This window comes from Pieris brassicae, chromosome 11 (genome assembly GCF_905147105.1).
Source record: "Pieris brassicae chromosome 11, ilPieBrab1.1, whole genome shotgun sequence".
In the NCBI taxonomy this organism is placed as follows: domain Eukaryota; kingdom Metazoa; phylum Arthropoda; class Insecta; order Lepidoptera; family Pieridae; genus Pieris; species Pieris brassicae.
The window spans coordinates 5,761,382-5,774,233 of NC_059675.1; the positions used below are offsets into that span (position 1 = coordinate 5,761,382).

Here is a 12,852-nt window from a genome sequence, read left to right on the forward strand (position 1 = left end):
AAGTTCAAATAGTAATTAATCATGTAAAATAACATCCTATCAGTTTGCGCTGATAATGCTTAGTACGTGATATTTTGCGAAAAATATAGAAGTATGTTTACTTTGAACCACAAAATTCATTGTATAATATAGAAACAGGAAGTTTACAAAAACGTCCGTCGTTCCACGACTGAGCGTTTTTCAAGGCAATTTTTGCCGCGCACCACCGCTATGTGGAACCAGCTGCCCACTGAAGTATTTCCGAACCAATTCGACTTAGGGTCCTTCAAGAAACGAGCGTACAAATTCTTAAAAGACCGGCAACGCACTCGCGAGCCCTCTGGCATTGAGAGTGTCCATGGGCGGCGGTATCGCTTAACATCAGGTGAGCCTCCTGCCCGTTTGCCCCCTATTTTATAAAAAAAACACCAATTATAATGTATAGCAGAGCTACTTAAAAGCTAAGTTAATACAATTCTTAAAAGGTCGCACACTTGCCAGCCCTCTCGTTAAAAGTACTTACTTAACACATCACACACATCAGGTAAGCCTCCTGCCCGTCTGCTCCCCATTCTATAAAAATAAAGTCACCAAAAGATCAACAATAATGTCCATAGGAAACATATTTTTACCTTGTCAAACGTATAAAAAACCGGGAACGCTGTATGTAACTTCACCCTTAAACAGTATCTGCAAAGCATATTTGCCATAGATAAATGATTAGTAAATAATTCATAGACTATTATTTAGTTGGCTTATGCGCAATAGACTAGAATGTGGGATGTCATACCATGCATTTGCTAATTGCATATTGCATATTGATATTATCTAATATTTATACAAGAATCTGCGCATTACGGAATTTTACTCTATGGTGCTTACTTTAAATTTATATATGCAAGTATGTATTTTTTGTACACACCATAGAAAAACATCCCACTTCAAGTTAAAAACTGCAAAAATTTGGTTTTATACATTTACTTAATACACAAATATGGAGTATTTACAACATTCTTATTCTACATAGTAATAATAATATATAAATGGATAAATAAAAAAGTAAAGAAAAAATTAAATATTTGGCCGGTGCGGCAGTTGAGCGATCAAAGCTCTGGTTCCATAGTCAGCGGTTCCATTATTATTCAAATTACTTTATATATATTTTTATTTCTAACAAGCTGTATAACTACGTCGTGAATTTTAGTTAACAAATAGCCCTCTTCAAAAGTTACAAACACTTTATTCACTGGCCAGGATCATGCTTTTAAGTCATTAATTAGCCTTAAATGAATAAAATTACCGTAGTAGCCGTAGTCATTAATATTTTTCAAGAAAATAAACCCGTATATAACAAAGACATGTAATAAATAAATAGAAAAATGCTGCGAATCAATAAGCAATTGTTACAATGTCATATTCATTTGAACTATTCATCGATCATTTTAACAACTACACACACCTATATAAACCTTTTTTTTAATCATACATTTATTTCAACTAATAATAGAAAGCTTGATAAACCAATGATAATGTGTTATACTTTTAAGATCACCGTCGGTTACCTGATACTAGTCTTATGTCATGCTCACTATATATATTTAAAAAGATATTTTAAAAAAGATTTACTTCGTAGTGCCTAGAATCAACGCAAGAAGAAGACGGACTGATACTTTTGTCGTTCCACAGTCCTTAACCAATCTAGGTAAACATGCGCCCCTCAGTAGAATGCTTAGGAATTTTAACCAATGTAATTGTAGATTTGGTCTTGACGTGTATTATGACTCACTTCCTAGTTTTAAGAAAAAAATTCAGTCATCTCAGCCATAAGTCATGTAATATTTTCCACGTTTCAATTTATTTATGTTTAAAGATACAAATACTTAAGTAACTCTGTCCGCTATCATTTATTAGAGTCAATGTTGTGTACACCTATTATTAGATTGCATGCTAGAATAAAACCCAATATTGTTAATTAGAAAATGTATACATGTAATCTGTTGGTGTTCCTTAATAAATAAATAAATATATACTATTTGTGATGATGTTCTATTTATTTTATTATTAGTAATCTTACAGCTAACATACATATTATAAAACAAAACACTTAGACAATACAGAAAGCCAAAATAGATTACATACATTGACAATATATATATATAACAAAAACAAGTAACTACATACATTCTAGTTGGGTTCTACCTCTCTGCAACATGGCGAGTTCTAAATTCTCAAAACGTTCTTTATAATGTCTATGTGGTAATAGGTGGTAAATGGTAATATTTTCGATCTAAACTTATCTAGACCTAGTTTCGATGTAATTTTTTCAGGCTATTCAACGATTGGGTCAACCTTAATGAAGAAATCTTATAAAGTGACAAATTATTTGTTGATCGGTAGACAGTGAAATTTTCAGGAATGCTGATTGCAAGTTTGAATTCTCTTTAAATCCTCGAAAAGGTAATGGCGTCTATTACATATTTATTATTGTATTTACAATATATCCACATTTGTTTTAAATATCAGAACCTAACCTACCTCTCGTCTCTAAGACAATTTCGGGGTTCATCGCACTTTTGTGTGCTTCATTGTCAAGAACTTACTGGAAAGAATTCAATTCTATATAATTCCGAGGCTATATTAAATATTTATTTAATATGTAATTACGTAGTACGCGATCAGCATGAAAACTTATTGTAAATTAGCATCAATCAGTCTCATTGACATTTGATGAATATTTTAATTTGACATCCGTTCAACCCTGTCTTAATTTTTAAACCGGTCTTCATGAATTTACGGTTGAAGATATATATATATATATATATATATATATATTATATATATATGATTGCATTCATAAAAATTTAATTACAATGTTTTCTCATTTAAAAGTTGAACCTTAGTATTTTGGTTATAAAGACTTCATATTTCTTTGTATTACTGCATAATGAAAAGAACATTATTAAAATTAAAAGGGGTATAACTGACCAACGAATCCGCGTACATAACAAAGCTTACGCAAAGAAATGTTAAAGTTTTTTTTTATTTTTATGTATAAAACAAAATTTAGCTAACATTTATAAACACAATGGCTTGTGTGCTAAGCAGTCTAGTTAGATAAATAATGTGAACATTATATTTAAGTATTTAGGAAATTTAAACTTAAAATGTCACTTGTCGTGCAACCTGGATGAATTTTGGCACAGTGAATTGAGTAGATATAGTAATTTTTGCTGAAAAACCCGTGTGTATATTATGATGAGCGTAGCGATGCTAACAATTTTTTTATGATGTTATAGAAGGCAAAGTTGAAAAAACATAACTTGTCCATCCAAGCCTCACAACGCAGTTTTTCTACCGTAAAAAGTTTTGAGATTCATTACAAATCTTATATGTTTTAAATAAATATATTGTCCTTGCTCGAGTTGGCGGGCGCACTGCCGTGCCCCCAGTTTATTAAAAAATATTAGAAGTTTGACATTGAAGATATTTCTAGATGACAATTTATATCGAACTCATATTATTCTACATAAACCATATCAGAACGCTGATTGAAATATCGTTGAACATTGCCGATTCAACTTAATTAGGGGGCTATTCTTATAAAATTAATATTGTATCAATTCTAGAAGGAAAGCGATTATCATCGTTTTGGAATGATGTATAATAAAAATATGTGATTTGTCATGACGTACCATTCCTCAGTATGCGATATCCGACGATATTGTATCACTTGAAAAATGATATGTTATCATGATCATATCACAGTAATCTAGATTTTATTCAAATTTAATATTTGAATCTTGAAGGTCTATAAACAACAACAGTAAAGGATTGAAGTGGGTCACTCCAACGGTCTGTGGCGCCAGACTTATTAACGGAAGATTAAAGAATATGTTAAAGTGCAGTCTTGCAAACGAGATTTTTGATTGGGTCAACTGTCCCTTAATTGTATTCATTATTAATAAGTCCTACCCTAATTCAGAAGGCTATAAAATGTAAGATTCATATAGTTAATGTCAAAAGTTCATTCTTTGTTTCTTCTATACATTCTGTAAGACGTAACACAATTACTCTATTGTTTTTATTGTTACATTTATTATTTTTATCGATTTTAAAAGAAGGGAGACAATGGTAATCTCTTGTAAAAAGTTTTAATACAAAAATGATTTAGTCAGACCTCATGCAGACAGAGAGTGCAAAAAATTGCATGTTAATGCAACATATTTCGTAAGTGTCTGTTAAAGCCGGTTTGAACAGAACAAACGATTTTATCTTTTGTTTAATGAAAGCAACAACCGAGCATGTTCAGTACAGCCTATAGGTAACTGCTGTTCAAACTACGATGTCCTCTAAACGTCCTTATCTACTATGTAATAGGAGACAATTATAATTTTAACGACTGCAAGGACACACGCAATAGAATATCAAATTCCCTTATATGGAACAGTCTAATATATGTATTTAAAAAATATTTTTCGACTACAAGAACATTTCATGCGAGATAGACGCCACACCCAGCCAGGCCTCCTGGGAGAGCCAATCAGAAGCGTCCACCGCAAACAGTTCGTTACTTTCAATATTCAACCTTGGATAGAGTTATTGCGTCAGACAAGGCATGTAGGTCCTCATATTTATTAGCCTGAAATATATTATCACGTCGAGGTATATCAATTGTAATGCCTAAATTAATCGTTTTAGTTCTGTAGCGATAGTCTTCAATGATAATGTCATTATACAAAAAGTATTATTTTATAAAGTGTAATGTTGAGAATGCCAGAATTCTTTCAAATACCGAACATAAACACGTTCTTTGTATATAACGTACCTAATTGGTTCGATTCCCAACTAAAGAATATTTGTTTCGAAGTATAAGTAGAAGCCCTACCAAGTGGTAAGAATAAAAGGCTGAATAATACAACTAACGTATTCAGGATAATGGGTGTACAAAATTAAATGTTAAACGTCTAGAGAGTTGTAATGATGACCAGTGTTAGCCTAGTGGCTTCAGTGAGCAACTCTCATCCCTGATATTGTAGGTTCGGTCCCTGCCTGTGCATACATAGACACTCTTTCTTATTGCGCATTTAACATTCGCTCGAACGGTGAAGGAAAACATCGTGAGGAAACCGGCTTGCTTTAGACCCAAAAGTTGAATGCGTGTGTCACAGGAGGCTGATAACCTAATTGCCTATTACATACATATTACATAATCATGAAATAGATACAGAAATCTGAGGCTCAGACTTAAAAAGTTTGTAGTGCCATTGATTTATTTTATTTTAGTCTAGAGAGTTAATTGGAGTAGCACCAATTTCCTGGCATTGCGTCATACTATATCAACTCAAGCATGACTCAAAACAATTCAAATTCCTAGGAGTATATTATATGCACTAAGAAAGATACGTAGAGAAAAGATATGCCGTAACCTTGAATATTATTTTACTTGATAAACATTGCGGTATTTTAACTGGCCTTCACGTTTTGTAAGCAGCAGGATAAAAAGGCTTCCGTGTCTAGGTTATAAAAAATGTAGTTTTTAATTAGATGTCTAAAATCGTATTACAAAACGCTTTAATGCAGCATATACTTGGGTAATATTTAGCTAAACCAACTGACTAAAAGATTGGGTGTTCTTATGTAAGACACCAATAACTGTGCAAAAAAACCAGGCGTAGGTTAAACTTCTTCCGATGGATAACCTAGAAATAAAACCATTAACTGGGAAAACAGGAGATCTGGGATGTCTGTAATTATCTTTGTTTCCAATACGAAAGATCGTTCTAGAAGGCCAATGTTTTTCTTACGGAATTAAGGTGTCCATACGTCAATTAACAGGAAGATTTTTAAAGTAAAATAACGTTACTTACTGAGTTATAAAATTAGTGCTTTATTATTATTTATAAAATTTCATAGATATCAATATAAGGTAGTAAGTATGTACTAAATAATCTAGAGAAATCTTATCCGTTAAAAATATTAACCGTTTGAATGCTTCCAAAAACAGTTGACATCGAAATAAACGATTTTTAATGGCATTTTTTGGTAAAAACACATCACTCAAACGGTTAAGTATTACTTACAAATATATTATTAAAGGATTTCTATATATTTCAAACCACAACTACACACTTGGTTAATACCTGCAATAGGTATAGAGCCTTGATGACAATCTATTAATTCCTATGGTCTACCTGTGCTCTATCTCTATGGTCATCTATACAAATGAATGCCTTAGGAAAGTCGACACTTGCCGCCAACTAATTACAAGTAACGTACAAGTTTTACAACACAGGTAATTAATAGTGCAACGCAATTTCCCATTTGCTCAGGAATGAGTTATTCTTAAATCTGTGTACATAATTTTCACTAACAGTTTGGACACAGCGCATGCTGTAATTTTCCACTTAGTACGTGCATTTTAAGTACATGTTTAAGAAACGGAACACCAACCCATTGTGTATCTCCATATATACCAATGAAATGGAAAAGTACCAGACAGTTCCATTTTTGTTTTAAATTTTCAAGAGAATCTTATGTCAACAATATTATTCAACGATCTTGAGAGTTATTTACAATTAGCATGTTTGTTTACTTGTATAGAAGTAATAAATTCCGTTCTTACACATATGGTCTAAAATTAGGGATACGTACATATATAGAAATCATAAGTTTCAGATATAGCTTCTAATAATCTGGACTACGCATTCGTATTTGAATCAACAACGGCCCGATTTTTTTATCCTACAGGAATAAATAAATATTAAGAAAACACTTTTTAAACACATTAAAATTAATATATAATAAATTACACATTAAAAAAATTAAAATTATGTAAATAATTATAAGGTTTTAATAATAATACTTCAATCCGTTTAAAAAGTGTTTTCTTAATGTGTAAAAGCTATGTTAACAAAAGACAATACTATATATATAAGTACTTACTTCCCTACGAGATAGCGTAGATAATATTGAAATAAATAAAAAATATTGGTTTATAATGCTGATGTCGTTTAAACTGATGTTTATAAATTAGTTTGAACATTTTGTGCTTTGCAATTTTTTGTTGAGATCTAATTACCAGTAAAGCGTATATACGTTATGATTGATTTTGATAATGGGGATGATTGATAAGAAATCTTTAAAAGGCACTATGAACCGGCTCTTAGAAAGAACCAGTTTCCAACCAGAAAGAACAAGTTCTAAGCACCTAGAATTAGTATCATTATTTCTTCAACAGGTCTCTCGGGACTTAAGCATTAAAATGTATAATTACCTATGGGAAATAATAAAGTACCTTAGATAATAAAATATCGTTTAATATTCCGCACGCATAATTGAATTTATTACAATGAGCTAAGCAAACAATAAAGTATAAACTATTGCATCTATGCATATACCATGAACCTAAGATAACTGCGCAATTTATCCAGATACAATTATATAATTAAAAACAACAAATAGTGTAATATTATCTTGTGGCTGTCGTATTTAATAACATTCCCAGCAAAGATGTTTATGTATTTCTATTATCGTTGCTTAGGTGGGTCTTTTACAAGCTCTAATTACATTCAAGTAATATGAATGCATTAGGAATTAGTTCAGTGTGCCATTAGCCCATAGATAATAAAACTCTTTTATACCAAGCCCAAACATTTTACTTATTGTTTCTAGTAGGAAAACACGGCATAAAAAAATCCTTGGAGGTCCCAGCGGAACAGTAACATTTGTGGGCCTATTTCTTTGAACATTTTTAAATAAGTAGATAGATAGTAGAGAAGATGATCAGACCTCTATTCTTCACATATGGTTTCAGACCACCAATGGTGTACCACCAAACGGGCTTTAAGCACACTACCTCGGCGTTGAGGATGGTACGCATGGTTGCATTTTAATAACAGGTAATGTGAGGTTATGGAGCAGTGTGGCTTCAGCGTGCGACTCTCATCCCTGTGGTCGTGGGCTTTCTTTCTATGTGCGCATTTAACATTCGCTCGAACGGTGAAGGAAAACTTCGCGAGGAAAACTTCTTGTCTTCGACCTTTTTGAAAGTTGACAGCGTGTATCAGGCACGGGAGGCTGAACACCTAGTTGCCTATAAGATTGACAAAAGATCATGAACAGATACAGAAATCTGAGTCCCACCTAAAAAGGTTGTCGCGCCACTGATTAAAACATATGTCACCACTTAATTAAGTGTGAAGGTACGATCATTCAAAAGTCTAAATACAATTAAAGCGACCTCGTTTTGTAACCTTAAATTCAAACAATGAGAATTGAATAAGTCAATTACAATTTAAAATCAACCAAATTTCGATATAAAGAATAACTAGTTTGTGTTACAGCTACTTACAAACTCCCTCAAATGTTGTGAATTGAATGAAGAAGTGAAATGCCCTAACGTGACCTTTACCCACAAGAAATTCTAACCTAAATTCAATTGAATATGATTAATATAAAATTTCTAATGAAATTGTAATAAATGTTATTTTAAATCAAAAAGGACTGACAACTTTCCAATTCGGTTTGACAGGTCTTAGAACTCGAGCAAAGCCTTATTAGCGATCCTAAAATGAATCTAAAGATCTGTCAACAACTGTCGTTTAACATTTCTGACATCTGACGGTGGAAATTTTACAGTATATAAAAGACATTACCGTGGGGGATAGGGAAAATAAATGAAAGGAGGTGTGTCGAGGTCATTGACGTTGGATCTTGTGAAAGTAGATACGTTGGGAGAAATTATTTCTAGGTTCTCTATGAATTCTAATCATAGATGCAAACACCCTAATATTATGCTGGCAAGTGTTGTAACTATTACATCAGAATAACCTACGAAGCGAACGACCTAAAAGTATGTCATTATTTTTAGAAATCTTTTAATAGAATCTAAATCCGCTGCTTATTTATACAAAAAGAACATATGTATTTATCATTTATAGAAGACAATTTGATACTCATTTTGTTTGTATTTTACTTAGCTTTAATAAAGATAGATATAGATTAAATTAGATTCTTCTGTTATTTGTTTGTGTGTGTTCAAGTAGATGCAAAAATGGTTAGGTTAGCTAGGTAAGTTAGTGTGTGTAGTGTGTACCGTGGAGACAGTTACAATATATTATTTATAATATGAAGTATGTATATAAGCAATAGGAAGTGACGTGAAATATTAACTTCCTATAAGTAGTAAATTTTTACTTTTCACACCTATATTTACTCCGTACTTTGTTTTTTTGACTTAAAAATAAAAATACTCAATTAATTAAACAGCTATTTGAGAAGAAAAGCAGACAAAGTACGAAATTATACAATGCTCATGTCACGTATAACAAAACTTCGTTTCACTATGACATTTACACGCGGTATATCTAACACAAAGCGATTAAAAAGAAACAAATCGAGTTTCTACGTTTTAAATATTTGCCCCGTTTGGCATGGTAAACCTATTGTGAACTATTTTCCGATAGTGACGCAACTTGCAGCCTGGCATTCGATTGGTGGACTCCACCAAGCCCCCACACGTCACGAGGTGCCACAATAACTCGTGACTAAAGTCATATTGTTATTAATTAATCATAATTACATTTTAGGATTTCATCAGCTATTCGAGGAAAGACACACCTCCGAGCATTTATTGCGCATTGCAATAACATTGCATCATCATTTATGATTAGCTGTCGCTTGATTAGGCATTTTCATGTACATATCGAATATTGTTTCGGTGTATTATTTTTATGACTAATAACATTAAAATATTAAATATCAGCTGTACACTATATTTGATTTTACTTTATTAATGTAATGGAAAAATTTAAATTATTTTTTAAGATTTGAAATTCTTATAAAATCGCACATTACACATTTTTTTTCTTTTCATGAATTTTCTTTATATCCCTATTCTAAATTTAACAAAATCTAATCTTATTAATAAGTTGAACATTAAGTATCTTATCATAAGTTGTATTTATAACGGATTTCTTTTCCATATAAGTTTCTTTACGTGCAGGTATTGTATATTCTTGATACAATCGTCTTGATCAATCTGTTTCTACGGACGGTTTCAATTAATACACGCGAAATTAATTTGTCGTGGGCAGCAGTTTCAGTGGGTAGGAACACGTGAAGAATGGCCTTGGCTTATCGAAACCATGAAGCAAGGAAGCCACGTGGGTGTGGGTGTGTCGTTATACTACGTCAAACTATCATATTTTGTTTAAAAAATTTGCTAAATAATCTATGTAATTAAAATTGACAACGACGGACTTTGGAGTTCTATATTTCGTATCTTATTGAAGTTATACTTCTTTTGGCGCGTTAGGGAAAAATGATGAGAGTATTTGTTTTCTATTGTTAGTGTCGTTTTTTCTTCAAACGTAGAATAAGGCGAAAGATACATATTTTAAAAAGATTTTTATCTTGTTACGACAAAGAAATATAACTTCTAAGGTTTTTTTTTCTTTTTGGTCGAGTTATAACTTATAAACAGCATTTATAACTACTGTTGTTGTAATTTATAATTGCTTCACATAAGTTCGATATTTTTAATGCGTCTTAAGAAGCTCACATCACAAGCAAGTCTTTCAATTAACATTAAAATATTTAATTAATATGTTTTTTTAATAATTTTAATTAGGGCTTCAATTAAGATAATCTGTTATGGCCACCATCGAATGAAAATAAAGCCATTATTATTTCTTAAAAAAATATTTTATACAATTACGATTAAAAATACAATTTTATTATTTTAAATAATAATATTAATTAAATTCTGTATAAATGAAATACTTATTTCACTTAAATAAATCCTGAATTAGATAAAAACTATAAAATACAGTTTGTGAATCAAATCGTTGGTATACTAACCAAGCAATAATTGTGGGGGTCAATTGGTCCGAAAAGTTCACAAAAATTTTAATTGACAATAATAAAGAATTATTGGACTTCAACCGATCTGCGTCAACTGTTGACGTCATTGATTTACTAATTGATGCAGTGGAATTGACAAGGCCGGCCAGGCCTATCTGTTCAGTTCAAATATGCTTATAACACGTCGACCCTGAAAGTAATTCATAGATTTCCTAAGATCTTACTATCGTCATAAGTTCTAAGAAAGGGTTTACTGCGTTCATTTCCTATAGTTGTACAGTATGCCTTTATATAATACATATGTTGTAGTAATTAAAATGCTTTGAGATGAGCGAGGTTTGTAATGTTTATTTTCCTATGTTTCTAACGTGATTTTTTTATATCGAACCACGCCTATAGGTTCTAGTTTAGAAATTTGGATACATTTTATAGTTGATATAAAAATTATTCGTGGAATAAGTAGAACTATAAAATATAAAAACAATTTTATTAACTGACTTTTTTTATATCTACGTAAGCAATTAATTTATATTCAACGATTTTGTAATTTGTTAACCTTTTATTCACAACGTCATTAAACTTTAATACCTACTTGCAAACAATTTATAAACATATGCAACCGAATAAAATAAATGCGAAAATCTCTTCGAAACTATGAAAAAATATGCCGGTTATTTTGTAACGCATTGGAAAATTTATTATGACGAAATCGCTGAAAATAAATATGACGACAAAAATCGAGGTCCCAAACACATTAAATACGTGTTAATAAAACAGACGCATAGACCAAACATAAAAATGTCAATGTATGATTTCTTACAACACGACCTCCAGATGCACACAGTCGCAAGAGCACACAACAGTAATCCGAAGGCGTGTTCGTATACATACACACCGCCCGTGTAGTATGGACACAACTACGTGGAAGAATGCGTACGTGTGTACTTTCCAAGAATGCGATTCGTTTGAAACGGCGCCAGTCGACACGTATGCCATAATGCCAGTCACCTGACCACGTCGCGACGAGTAGAAGCGAAACGTTGGTAAACGCACGTAAATTGCATTCCTTAAGCACTGTAAAACAGCAAGATGGAAAGTATAATCCCAGTAGGCGCCACTGAACTGACTCTGGTCAGGAATGAAGATTTTCCAGTTAAGATTTGTAACGTTAAGATAAAAAGAAATAAAGGTGCTCGCAGCCAACACTTTATTAGTACAATTATAGATACGAAAATAAATAAAAAAAACCCAAACGATCAAATTATATTAATCCTAGAAACAGTATTTTGTAGTCAAAGTGCAGTCGTAATCAGTCTCTCAATGATGTACATATTTTTTTATTTAGTTATTAGTATAGTTTAAGGCCATCGGTGACTACGTTGTTCCCAATTTACGTTCTCAAAATATTAGAAAGGAACAACTCATTAAAATTACCTCGTATTCAATGACAAATATATTTAATTCTAAAACGTAACGTTAAATCGATTTGCATGATGCATGTAAAAAAAAATCTACTAAAAGAGAACAATGACCCCGACGTGATTTGAACACGCAACCTTCTGATCTGGAGTCAGACGCGCTACCGTTGCGCCACGGAGTCGGTGTAGAAAGGTTACAAAATTCTGTATATATACAACAAGTGACACTGATATTCATAAATATTTTTTTACATATTTCGAATCTAAGTATACGACTATTGTTGTAACTTATACATGATAAAAAACAATGAACAGTGCTATCTATCATTAAATGTATGAACGTGATCAAGCATTTGCATAAGCATTTTACATCGAGATATGAGTTTATTTTTTTTATAATTACTCTTACCTCGTTATTTATTCATGTTTCTCCGAAGTAAAATTGTACATGATACTTTATATAGAACCATTATAAAATGTATTATAAATTCAACTTCTCATGTGTAAGCCCCTGTGGCCTAATGGATAAGGCATCGGCCTCCTAAGCCGGGGATTGTGGGTTCGAGTCCCACCAGGGGTACATGCTTTTTTG

General features: G+C 31.9%; 2 non-coding genes across 2 annotated transcripts; one reads left to right on the forward strand and one right to left on the reverse strand.

Moving 5' to 3' along the window:
* Window positions 1-12,370: 12,370 nt before the first annotated feature.
* Window positions 12,371-12,442, reverse strand: Trnaw-cca. The gene has a single exon. It is a non-coding gene; the product is annotated as a tRNA-Trp (tRNA).
* Window positions 12,443-12,767: 325 nt separating this feature from the next.
* On the forward strand, window positions 12,768-12,840 carry Trnar-ccu. The gene has a single exon. It is a non-coding gene; the product is annotated as a tRNA-Arg (tRNA).
* Window positions 12,841-12,852: the final 12 nt, after the last annotated feature.